Source organism: Salvelinus alpinus, chromosome 34 (genome assembly GCF_045679555.1).
Source record: "Salvelinus alpinus chromosome 34, SLU_Salpinus.1, whole genome shotgun sequence".
Lineage (NCBI taxonomy): Eukaryota > Metazoa > Chordata > Actinopteri > Salmoniformes > Salmonidae > Salvelinus > Salvelinus alpinus.
In genome coordinates, this window is record NC_092119.1 from 16,964,561 (window position 1) to 16,978,153 (window position 13,593).

General features: G+C 44.1%; 1 protein-coding gene across 2 annotated transcripts in view; it reads left to right on the forward strand.

Moving 5' to 3' along the window:
* The first annotated feature begins 7,238 nt into the window (after positions 1-7,238).
* The window catches only part of LOC139563537 (intersectin-2-like), a 99,567-nt gene continuing 93,212 nt past the window's right edge, over positions 7,239-13,593 (forward strand). For both annotated transcript variants that reach the window (XM_071382276.1, XM_071382277.1), the window contains exon 1: positions 7,239-7,432. The gene's annotated coding sequence lies outside the window, so the exon portion shown is untranslated. The remainder of the gene's footprint in view (positions 7,433-13,593) is intronic.

Here is a 13,593-nt window from a genome sequence, read left to right on the forward strand (position 1 = left end):
TTAACAACCAACTTTAATTTCCACCACCACCGACTGGAGTGTGAACCTCGGTTTATCTTTCAATCACCCATGTGGGTAAATGCTCCTAAAAACCAATGAGGAAATGGGAGAGATGGGACTTGCACCGCGTCAAGCATAACGAAGAGAACAAAGTTCTATTTGAACAGAATTTAACGGAATTTGAAGTATGCTCCCTTTAATTCTCTCTCCCTCCCCTCCCGGAGGACCTGAGCCCTAGGTTCATGCCTCAGGACTACCTGGCCTGGTGACTCCTGGCTGTCCCCAGTCCACCTGGTCGTGCTGCTGCTCCAGTTTCAATTGTTCTGCCTACGGCTAGGGAACCCTGACCTGTTCACCGGATGTGCTACCTTGTCCCGGACCTGCTGTTTTCAACTCTCTCTCTCAACCGCACCTGCTGTCTCGAACTCTGAATGCTCAGCTATGAAAAGCCAACTGACATTTTCTCCTGAGGTACTGACCTGTTGCACCCTCTACAACCACTGTGAATATTATTTAACCCTGATGGTCCACCTTTCCAGAAACAACTCTCTCACCGTTGCCGCTTGCTATAGACCACCTTCTGTCCCCAGCTGTGCCCTGGATACCATATGTGAATTGATTGCCCCCCATCTATCTTCAGAGCTTGTACTGTTAGGTGACCTAAACTGGGACATGCCTAACACCCCGGCCGTCCTACAATCTAAGCTACATGCCCTCAATCTCACACAAATGATCAATGAACCTACCAGGTACAACCCCAAATCCGTAAACACGGGCACCCTCATAGATATCATCCTAACCAACCTGCCCTCCAAATACACCTCTGCTGTCTTCAATCAGGATCTCAGCGATCACTGCCTCATTGCCTGCGTCCGTAATGGGTCTGCGGTCAAAACGACCACCCCTCATCACTGTCAAACGCTCCCTAAAACACTTCAGCGAGCAGGCCTTTCTAATCGACCTGACCCAGGTATCCTGGAAGGATATTGACCTCAGTCCGTCAGTAGAGGATGCCTGGTTGTTCTTTAAAAGTGCTTTCCTCACCATCTTAAATAAGCATGCCCCATTCAAAAAATGTAGAAACAGGAACAGATATAGCCCTTGGTTCATTCCAGACCTGACAGCCCTTGACCAGCACAAAAACATCCTGTGGCGTACTGCATTAGTATCGAGTAGCCCCCGCGATATGCAACTTTTCAGGGAAGTTAGGAACCAATATACACAGGCAGTTAGGAAAGCAAAGGCTATCTTTTTCAAACAGAAATTTGCATCCTGTAGCACAAACTCCAAAAACTTCTGGGACACTGTAAAGTCCATGGAGAATAAAAGCACCTCCTTCCAGCTGCCCACTGCACTGGGGCTAGGAAACACTGTCACCACCGATAAACCCACGATAATTGAGAATTTCAATAAGCATTTTTCTACGGCTGGCCATGCTTTCCACCTGGCTACCCCTACCCCGGTCAACAGCCCTGCACCCTCCACAGAAACTCCACAGCAACAGCAACTTGCCCAAGCCTCCTCATTTCTCCTTCACCCAAATCCAGAAAGCTGATGTGCTGAAAGAGCGGCAAAATCTGGACCCATACAAATCAGCCGGGCTAGACAATCTGGACCCTCTCTTTCTAAAATTATCCGCCGTAATTGTTGCAACCCCTATTACTAGCCTGTTTAACCTCTCTTTCGTATCGTCTGAGATCCCCAAAGATTGGAAAGCTGCCGCGGTCATCCCCCTCTTCAAAGGGGGAGACACTCTAGACCCAAACTGTTACAGACCTATATCTATCCTACCCTGCCTTTCTAAGGTCTTCGAAAGCCAAGTTAACAAACAGATCACCGACCATTTCGAATCCCACCGTACCTTCTCCGCTATGGAATCTGGTTTCAGAGCTGGTCATGGGTGCACCTCAGCCAAGCTCAAGGTCCTAAATGATATCATAACTGCTGTCATGACGTGGCCCTTTCTTGGTATAGAGTGTGGCATCCCCCTCTCTCTCCCTCCTACACCCAGGTTCTGTTATCTCAGGTCATAAATTCCTGGAGGAGACACCGTCCTCCTGGCCATGCAGTATAGAGAGAGAGAGTTCCACAGTAGAACAAAGGAACTTCTTATAAATCACAGAACTTGAGAACTGAACAATGTCCATGTTTTGGTGAATGTGTAAACGGTCGGTGGAGAAGCCAGCTACGACCCGGTCCGTTTTGATTCATGTTTGTGACCGCATGAAAGACAATACAGCCACATTACCATAACTCTGTTTATACAGGTGCCTCCGTTATGAGGTTTGCGTCTAATTATTGTATAAAATGAATGAGTAAAGATGAAACTATTTGTGAAATGATGTAATGATGTTAATGTGAGAGAATTGTATTCCCTTTAAAGTTCAACTAAGTCATTGGCCCGCCCCCATGAGCACAGACATGATCTGGCTCATGGGACAGCCCTTTTCTACTGTTAGGAATAAAACCCCCACCTGAAGAAATCCTCTTCAGACCTTGCGTACCTCAGTCACGGTTTGAGAAGAGACCACAAAAACCTCAGTATAAGCTAAGGTTGTAATGGTTTTTGAATTCCTAACCATACCACGTGGAGTATTGGCTACACGGCGGGAAATGGTTAAACTCTGAGACTATCAATCCCGACAGAATAAGAGCAAATCTTAGATACTAATTACTAGTCTGCAGCTAGACATTATGTCAACCTGAAATGCGAAGACCGACATCCGCCGAAACATCTATTCTATAGAACATTTCTGAATGTTACTCTGATGTATCCATTCTAACCACGAAAGACTCCAGGGAAGCAGAGAGACACTTAGATGAACTTTCCAACAGAAAGACGGACGATTCCAACAGAGATCACGACGACACACTGAGCGTAAATATATATGGATTGCAATTATTCCCGAATGAGTGAGCGTTCATGTGCAAAGTATTAGCATTTCAATTAATATAATTATCAACTGTGTTGTGACTCTTGTCTTTCCCACCCTTCTCAGTCCACACCCACTTCCCTTTGTCCACCAAACCATCATATCGGCTTAGCCCACTAGGGAACCTCCCCTATCATTTCCTTGTAACCATATCTACTGTTTGTTTGTTTATGCATTTCTGTGATTATTTAGTTAGTTAGTAAATAAATGATTAATATAATTGATGTATGGATGATTCATTGTAAAGGCTGGGTTCGTGCAGATAACCAACAATTTACGACGTTTGGAATGAGACTAACGTGAGGTAAAGTTTTTTTCTTCTTTGGAAACTGTGTTAACTAACCTCCAGACGAGCTTCAATGCCATACAACTCTCTAGGTTTCTTCCTAGATTCCTGCCTTTCTAGGGAATTTTTTCTAGCCATGTTGTTCCCTCATCTGCATTGCTTACTGTTTGGGATTTTAGGCTGGGTTTCTGTATAGCACTTTGACATCTGCTGATGTAAAAAGGGCTTTATAAATACATTTGATTGATTGATTATCACAAAACCAGATAGCAACTCCTCTCCGGTGAAGTCCACGATGCATTTTGCATGTAACAGACGTGACCTACAGCATGGTCAAGCAAGTTAGTTTCCAACATTTTCGGACTACTAAACAACTATTGATTTAGAACCACAGACAGTTACCGCAAGTCGCAAAGAAAACAGGAGCTGCCTCCACTATTCCAGCACCATTTCAACATCATCAAATCACCTCTGCTTAGTCTCATACAGTGACAACTAAAAGATACCAAAAACAATTTAGTCCAATCAACATAAGCTAAATATGATGTAGCTGTCCATGGTTCTGATTTCTGTTTGCTCATGTGCGAGTGATCGTTTGAGCAAGTAGAAAAAAACATGTTGACTCACCCTACTTGTAGAGAAACGCCAATGCCATCCTCTCTTTCATGTTGAGGAAACGGTCTATCATACAGTATACGCTTTTATTTTTTGTTGTCCTAGGCTACCTTTTTTTCCTTCACGGCAGGACCATTCACAGTTGAGCTCGCTCAGTTTAGCTCAACGCTGATTGTAACATTTTCTAATACTTTTTTTGTCAAGGGTGTCCAAATTCTCGCTGGCTTCCCTTGCGTTCAATGCTACGGGTGGCAACAATGTCATACTCGTTTGGACCAGACAGTATCAGATAGATGGCCTACACGTAGAGAGACAGAGGGACACTGTTTTACTCGCCGTGATGCTTTCTCCTGTGAGATACGTTCTGCTTCTTGTGAATTGAAGGAAAATTATGAAACACAAAGACACGAAAGATAAATCATTTAATGTTTGTTTGGGGGAGGGGGGCCTGGCTTCCCTTGGCGGCCATGAATAAACACAACTGATGATAATAGGGCAAAATATTTGCTAGTCAGCTAATCAACAACTGTAAAGATGTATTTGAGAATCAAGTGCTCATTATGCAACTTTGTTTTCAATAAACGTTGGGGATGAAATATAGTTTGCGCCATAGTTGCGCACCAGTCGGATTTGTTGCTAAACAACCAACCCGTCCATAGAGGGAAGTTGGAAGGCTACCGCATCAATTCTTTTGACAACAGCTGAGTGGCTACTCCACCAGACCGACTCTGGTCTTCCAACATGGCGCCTGGTGCAGTTGCTAGGTGATTGTGATGCAACTGCAAGGCCTCTTTAGGCAGTAGAATTTAAATTGTATCAAACAACTGATGGGGCAACTTCCATGGGTGAGCTGAGCCATGTGGCTGGGTGTGTGTGGCTGGCTTGGGAAGTCAGGATGTCTGTAGGCATAAATCTTGGATCAGTTTACCCTCTGGCAGTACAACCACTGTTAGATAGACTGTCCCAGTCTATCTAACCTTCTGTCACAGTTTACCAAACGTGAACTGAAAATATGGTTTTAGCTCAGTGTACACAAATGGGTGTGTTATGCTTCCTCTGAATATTATGTCAACATTTGTCCTTTTTGTGTGATTAGGAAACGTCTTGAGGATTTCAGAAAAAGTCGGGAAAAGTCAGAGCTCTATAAAGATGCCAAAGTTTCCAACTTGGAATTCCGAGTTGGATGACCATTCAAAACGATTTTTCCCCAGACGGAAATAGCTTTATTTCTTCTGAGTTCCTAGTTGTCTTGAACTCACTAAAGTCAGAAGTTGGAGATTTCAGAGTTCCCAGTTCTTTTGAACACAGCAATATAGCAATCAGATGCCCAACGGAGCAGTTGATGATGTGGCACCCAACCATTAGTTGATGCATGCAACGTCTTAGGAGGGGTATACGACCAATAACTGACCGCAAAACTGACCTTAGATCAGGGGTGGAAGGATGTGACACGTCCGAAGATGGATGACGAGGAGGAGACCTGGCTGACGACTGTGGCACATTTTGCGGGCATGGCCAGGCCAGCGATAACCAGACAAGGAATTGGTTTAAGGAACAGAAGGTGGGTATGTTCTGCAAACAATACAGTGGATGAAGGTGAGGCATGAGTGTGGTGAACTGATAGACGTGGTTATGGACAGCGGGGAAGAAGAAGGAGCCCAGTGCAGGACGGAAGATGTGTTGAGGAAGAATGGCACCAAGTTCTACAAACCCTACTCTGCTGTCTCTGATGGCTCAGAAATTGAACCTGACGAGAGTGAGGATGAATTACCTGTTGTGGCAGGTGTGGTGGAGACCTCAGAGGCTGAGCCTCATCCCGATGGTCATGCAGAATGATTCTGCCCCAGTGGGAGTGACATTTTTGGAGAATGTGGATCCCTGCCTTTTGGCTGACCCACATTTAGTGTCATGGCTGGGTGGAAAAGAAATTGGTTACAGTTAAATCAGTGATGTGATAATTTTCCATGTTTCTTCCACCCAGATGGAGCAGGTGCTTCGCATCACACGTCTTGAGTCAAGATCTGTGACTTGCTTTGTTCTCCGGAGCAGGGCACCTTTAAAAGGAGTGATTATTGGGGTGGCGTTAAGTGTGGAGGTGGTGCAACTGAAATAGAGGATTGCCTGTGTCTGTGACGCCCATTGTTTGGTGTGACGCAGACCCGGTGGCGAGCGTGTTGAAACTGAGAAGACACAGTCTGTCCTTTTGAGTTTTGAAGTGGAGTCTTTAACTGGCAATGTCATGTTAGTATATGTCAGTTATCACTTGAGAGCTTTTGTGCCGAACCCACTAAGGTGTTTTAGATGCCAAGCTTATGGTCATGATGCAGCAGTGTATAGAATGGAGATTCCAAGATGTGAGAATTGTGCAGGAGGGCATGGGACAAACAAATGTGTCGTATCGTGGGGATCAGAAGTGTCGTATCGTGGGGATCAGAAGTGTCGTATCGTGGGGATCAGAAGTGTCGTATCGTGGGGATCAGAAGTGTCGTATCGTGGGGATCAGAAGTGTCGTATCGTGGGGATCAGAAGTGTCGTATCGTGGGGATCAGAAGTGTCGTATCGTGGGGATCAGAAGTGTCGTATCGTGGGGATCAGAAGTGTCGTATCGTGGGGATCAGAAGTTTCGTATCGTGGGGATATGTTGCTGGGGATCAGAAGGTCCCGGTGCAATAGAGACAGTTTGAGGTTGTCAGAGTCGAACAGAAGGTGCCGTATGCTGAGTAGAGGATGATAGGTCAGAGGTGAGTAGTAGTCCTAGGCCAATACATAGAGATACAAATTTGTGCTTCAGTAAGGTTGGCTTCTTAGCATTAATTGCCATGGTTATCACCTGTACCGCATAAATCAAATGCAAATAACAGAGAATAGATGTTGTGTTGAAGGCTGCAGAGAAGTAGCTGGTTCAAATCCAGGCTACATCACATCTGGCCGTGATTGGGAGTCCCATAGGGCGGCGCACAATTGGCCTAGCTTCATCCGGGTTGGGCTGGGGTAGGCAGTCATTGCAAATAAGTATTTGATCTTAAGTGACTTGCCTAGTTAAATAAAGGTTAAATTAAACATTTTTTTTAAAGTACTTGGGTGTACAAGGTTTTACTGCAGAAGAGCAACAAGGTGTGTTGAACGAAAGAGACCTGTCCTCCCAGGCCATCAGCCTGGAGTAGGAGCAGTAAGGGTCAAAGTTATGCTATATAGGTGTAATTGTTGCTACAATTTTAAATGGTGATTCCTTTAAATGTTTGTATCACCAAATGTAACGTGATCGACCACACACTCCCGCACAGTAGGTGGCGGCATGCACAGACAAATGTTCGAACGTTACGATACCGAAGAAGAAGACTGTCTAATCAGCTGGATAACTCCATGCGCGCTCCCCTCCTCCCAGTCAAACTTCGCCGTATCATCCATGTTGTCTATGTGACCAAGCTGTCAGCAACAGGTCTGGTTTATTAAACTACACATTGCTCTCGGAATTACACCATTCTGCCGTTACGAGACGGCTGCATAACGCCAGGGAGACCTTGTCGGGGGTATTTCGATTTTTTACTGCGGACAGAAAAGAAGATAACGTTTTGTTTTTTTTGCCCCATGGTGAGAGGTAAGCGACCCCAAACTGCCTTTCCCAGCGAGCCCATGTTATTTTTGTTGGGAAGATATTGCTTGCGAAAACATTGAGCTACTGCCCGTTCTTACATTGAGCTGTTTCTCGTCCTTACATTGAGCTGTTGCCCGTCCTTACATTGAGCTGTTTCTCGTCCTTACATTGAGCTGTTTCTCGTCCTTACATTGAGCTGTTTCTCGTCCTTACATTGAGCTGTTGCCCGTCTTTACGTTGAGCTGTTGCCCTCATTCAAATAAAATATTGATTGAATGTACTTAGCTACGTAATAATCTACGTAATAATTGTATTATGCCTAACTAGGGATTTTTTTGTTGATGCACTTGTAATATGGATTGTTTTTTAAATCAACACTGATAGTGTGCCTTCCTCACACGAACATGTTTGAAGTTGGTCGAACTAAAAGATTAGCTAAAATGACAAAGAAGACGTTGCTTTCTAGATAATAATTGGTCTGTTGTGTTTAAAACCGTATTTCATGCACAAAAACTCCCTTAGATTTCTCAAACCAAACTTGTTGAGCAGGTTACTAATTTGTCTCTCTTGTTTGAGACAAGCGATCAGAGAATTCCACAGTAGCCAGCTAGGTGTCAGTTTTAGATTTGATAGTAGCAGTACAACATAGCACAATGCAAAGTGGTTCTGATACTATCGATACTGTTAGCCTACATTGTAAATAAACTAAACCGTCTTATCCTCCACTTGAACGGTTGTTTTGTGTCTGATGTTGTCCATGGATCTACATACCCAGGGACGTCACAGCAATTTCAATCATTATCATCTGGTCATTCCAAACAGTATAAAGATCATACTGTATAAAGCATCATGCCTGTTTACTTTTTGTTTTCTGGCAGCAAACCTTGGTGATGTGATTCTACACAGATGTAACATCCCATCCCCCAGACAGGCTGCTGTTGTTGATAGTGGAGTGGACATGGTATTAGATTTGTTATCTTCTATTAGGCCTGCATTCATTTGGGTAGCGCTGAATGATCCAGACTCACCTGTATATAGCAGGTGGGGAAGGTTGAACTCATGGTTGATTTTTTTAACACTGTCAAACAGACTACACTGCACACAACCTGCTTTGTTTTCCATAACTTGAGGACCATCAAATAGGGATCAACAACAGAGCTAGTGAGGAACGGGGATAAACAGATCTGTGTTAGGGGACGGGGATAAACAGAGCTGTGACAGGGGACATGGATAAACAGAGCTGTGTTAGGGGACGGGGATAAATAGAGCTGTGTTAGGGGACGGGGATAAACAGAGCTGTGTTAGGGGACGGGGATAAACAGAGCTGTGTTAGGGGATGGGGATAAACAGATCTGTGTTAGGGGATGGGGATAAACAGATCTGTGTTAGGGGACGGGGATAAACAGATCTGTGTTAGGGGACGGGGATAAACAGAGCTGTGTTAGGGGACGGGGATAAACAGATCTGTGTTAGGGGACGGGGATAAACAGAGCTGTGTTAGGGGACGGGGATAAACAGATCTGTGTTAGGGGACATGGATAAACAGATCTGTGTTAGGGGACGGGGATAAACAGATCTGTGTTAGGGGACGGGGATAAATAGAGCTGTGTTAGGGGACGGGGATAAACAGATCTGTGTTAGGGACGGGGATAAACAGATCTGTGTTAGGGGACGGGGATAAACAGAGCTGTGTTAGGGGACGGGGATAAACAGAGCTGTGTTAGGGGACGGGGATAAATAGAGCTGTGTTAGGGGACGGGGATAAACAGATCTGTGTTAGGGGACGGGGATAAATAGAGCTGTGTTAGGGGACGGGGATAAACAGATCTGTGTTAGGGGACGGGGATAAACAGATCTGTGTTAGGGGACGGGGATAAACAGATCTGTGTTAGGGGACGGGGATAAATAGAGCTGTGTTAGGGGACGGGGATAAACAGAGCTGTGTTAGGGGACGGGATAAACAGAGCTGTGTTAGGGGACGGGATAAACAGATCTGTGTTAGGGGACGGGGATAAACAGAGCTGTGTTAGGGGACGGGGATAAACAGAGCTGTGTTAGGGGACGGGATAAACAGAGCTGTGTTAGGGGACGGGGATAAACAGAGCTGTGTTAGGGGACGGGGATAAACAGAGCTGTGTTAGGGACGGGGATAAACAGAGCTGTGTTAGGGGACGGGGATAAACAGAGCTGTGTTAGGGGACGGGGATAAACAGAGCTGTGTTAGGGGACGGGGATAAACAGAGCTGTGTTAGGGGACGGGGATAAACAGATCTGTGTTAGGGGACGGGGATAAACAGATCTGTGTTAGGGGACGGGGATAAATAGAGCTGTGTTAGGGGACGGAGATAAACAGATCTGTGTTAGGGGACGGGGATAAACAGATCTGTGTTAGGGGACGGGGATAAACAGGGCTGTGTTAGGGGACGGAGATAAACAGAGCTGTGTTAGGGACGGGGATAAACAGAGCTGTGACAGGGGACGGGGTTAAACAGAGCTGTGACAGGGGACGGGGATAAACAGAGCTGTGTTAGGGGACGGGGATAAACAGAGCTGTGTTAGGGGACGGGGATAAACAGATCTGTGTTAGGGGACGGGGATAAACAGAGCTGTGTTAGGGGACGGGGATAAATAGATCTGTGTTAGGGGACGGGGATAAACAGAGCTGTGTTAGGGGACGGGGATAAACAGATCTGTGTTAGGGGACGGGATAAACAGAGCTGTGTTAGGGGACGGGGATAAACAGAGCTGTGTTAGGGGACGGGGATAAACAGAGCTGTGTTAGGGGACGGGGATAAACAGAGCTGTGTTAGGGGACGGGGATAAACAGATCTGTGTTAGGGGACGGGGACTAACAGATCTGTGTTAGGGGACGGGGATAAACAGAGCTGTGTTAGGGGACGGGGATAAACAGAGCTGTGTTAGGGGACGGGGATAAATAGAGCTGTGTTAGGGGACGGGGATAAACAGATCTGTTTTAGGGGACGGGGATAAATAGAGCTGTGTTAGGGGACGGGGATAAACAGAGCTGTGTTAGGGGACGGGGATAAACAGATCTGTGTTAGGGGACGGGGATAAACAGAGCTGTGTTAGGGGACGGGGATAAACAGAGCTGTGTTAGGGGACAGTGACAAACAGAGCTGTGTCGAGACAGGGACATGGATAAACAGAGTTGTGTCAAGGGACGGGACGGGGATAAATAGAGCTGTGTTAGGGGACAGGGGACATGGATAAACAGAGCTGTGTTAGGGGACATGAATAAAAGAGAGCTGTGATATTGAAAATATCTAAATTGGTCAGTCCAAAATGCCTTTTTAATGACCTGTTACCAAGTCCTTTACGGTTTCTATTCCTTTTAGTTTTCCATGCGGACCAATGCATCGGTGAATTCCTAAAAAGCTATCCAAGGATTGTTCCAGAAGGTTGTGTTTTTAAGGAGTAATACTGGTTCTTGTAGAATACATTTCATTTTCTTCCATGTTTTTATAGTGATGTTAACTATGAATTTGTTAATGTTCTTAGCGTTATCCTTTGAAAAATAGACAGGTAAAAATATTCTGGGGATGAGCATGTTCATCTTCAATATGTTCCCATTGTTTCTCTTTAGTGCGTTGAACTATATGTCACAAGTAGAAGCCCTGGAATAGCGAGTTGATACACTTCCAAGTCAGGAAGGTTAAAACCACCCTCAGACTATGGGAGATGTAAAACTTTCCTTTTTATTCTGAATTTTATTGGCCCATATAAAGTCTCATGACCGAGTATAAGTATACTTTTTTTTAAGGAACGTCTTCGGTGGGGTAATTGGTATTACTGAAATGATATACTGTACTGAACTCTACTCTTCTCTACTGTTCTGTGCTGTACTGTACTTTACTGAACTCTACTGTGCTGTACTTTGATGTTGAAACTTGTGAAACAGACGTCTATGATTGGTTCAGATTTGGTCCTATGTGGACCAACCAAATTTGGTCTTGTTTTGGGGTAGAACTCATTACAATAATAGCCAGTGTGTTGTTTAATACCCAAATATGCAAAGGAGCATATTGTATATTTATACCTTTTTGTGTACCTATTTAGGATACATCAGCATGAAGAGAATGACATTCATATCCATCATTATGCATTTCTATGTAGTACAGATCCCATGATGAAATTCTGTTACCGGTTGTAAATCCACTTCACTTAATGTTAACCTAGTTCAATAACCAAAAGAGATTTTTTTCAAAGTCATTGTGTCATGTCGTAGCTGACACCCCGTTATTTTTGAAGACATCGGTAAATCTTAATTCGGAGTAGATATTTAAGACTTTTTGGAAAACATGGGGAGACAAAAAAACGAAGAGATTTTACCGAAATTCTCTTATTAAACTTTGCATTTGCACAGTTCTTCCAGTTAACATGGTTTTGTAAAATGTTCTGTGTAAATTTGTTAAAAATAGTCTTTGAGCATAGAGTTGTATGGTTCGTTAAACTTTGAAATTAATGGTTTATGTTTGGAATACATTTTAAGTGATACATCTTGAGTCTCAACGCAATTCCATTACCATGGAATTGCCCATAACCCAAACTATACTAACAGTAGCTAGCCGTTCTCCAGCTCTGGTCTTGACTGTGATCAGGGAGAGATTTTAAGTAGCTTCACACCCAATAATCCAGATTAAGCCTTCATCCAGATAGCCAATCCAGCCTAGATGAGATCAGGTGACCTAATATTCTCTAGATCAAGGTTAAGTTCATCGTTAGAACCATTGAGCTAAATGATTCATTTAGCCTTAAGATGCTTTTGGGAAACCGTGCCCTGATCTCCATCTTGTCTGTGATTGGCTGTGGAGAACCTCATCCTTGTTAGGTCCAGGCAGATATGCAGATATTTACAATGTGCCTGGAGAGGTCTTCAATATGTCAAGGACCACATCAATATGCCATAGATGGGTTGCAGTGACGATCGGTGCCGTTTTTAAAATCAGGGAGGATGATTTATTTTTTGTTTAAATAGCATGGCCTTATTTCTATTACAGCATATTGGATGACTGTCATTCATATTCCATTTAGAATTTTGAGTAATCGATGTGAAAGACAGTGACACATTCAATACCACTTTGCACACTCTTGCCTGCATCTAGCTGATCTAGGGTGTAATCATTAGTCCAACAGTGTCACCTCTTGCCTGCATCTAGCTGATCTAGGGTGTAATCATTAGTCCAACAGTGTCACCTCTTGCCTGTATCTAGCTGATCTAGGGTGTAATCATTAGTCCAACAGTGTCACCTCTTGCCTGCATCTAGCTGATCTAGGGTGTAATCGTTAGTCCAACAGTATCACCTCTTACCTGCATCTAGCTGATATAGGGTATAATCATTAGTCCAACAGTTGCAAACGAGAGTTTCTATTGGACAAATTCAGGTATGTTTATCCCCATTTCGTTCCGTTTTTAAGAACAGTTTTTCAACTGAATTGGCGGAACGAATACACCCCTGATCACACGCAAACAGTTCACTTTCATAGCAGCCATATAAAACAGCATGGTCACTTTGATCCTTGTATATATCATTATTTATCACAACTATTGACATGCTCTCCTCTCACCTTTTCCCTTCGCTTGTGGACTTCAGTGCACAACACATCAGCAGTCTGTGACCAGGTGAAAAAACCTTTCTATGCCAAACCTTCTTATCATGACTGCTAACTGCTACACACAGCCTACATCATTGTCACCTCATATTCAAAATGATTGAGAACTAACACGTTAGTAAACCTGCTACAATCATGCAATACAGTGTACAGTCAGAAAGCAATTTAGCAGTTACATCGGTGGGCCCCAGTGGCAATAAAGTAATACAACTAAAAGCTTACCTTGACTTGGAAGAGTTACAGTATTGGATAGCCATAGCCAGCTATCTAACATAGCATCCCTCTCTGTTTGAGTTTGAGCATCCCTCTCTGTTTGAATAAATACTACCAAATATCTCTCTCTCTCTCTCCTTGATTTTGGAGGAAATTATTTGGTCAAAACTGTTAAACTATTGTCTTTCTCTTTCTTTGAGTCAACTACCCACCACATTTTACGCACTGCAGTGCTAGCTAGCTGTAGTTTATGCTTTCAGTACTAGATTAATTCTCAGATCCTTTGATTGGGTGGACAACATGTCAGTTCATGCTGCATG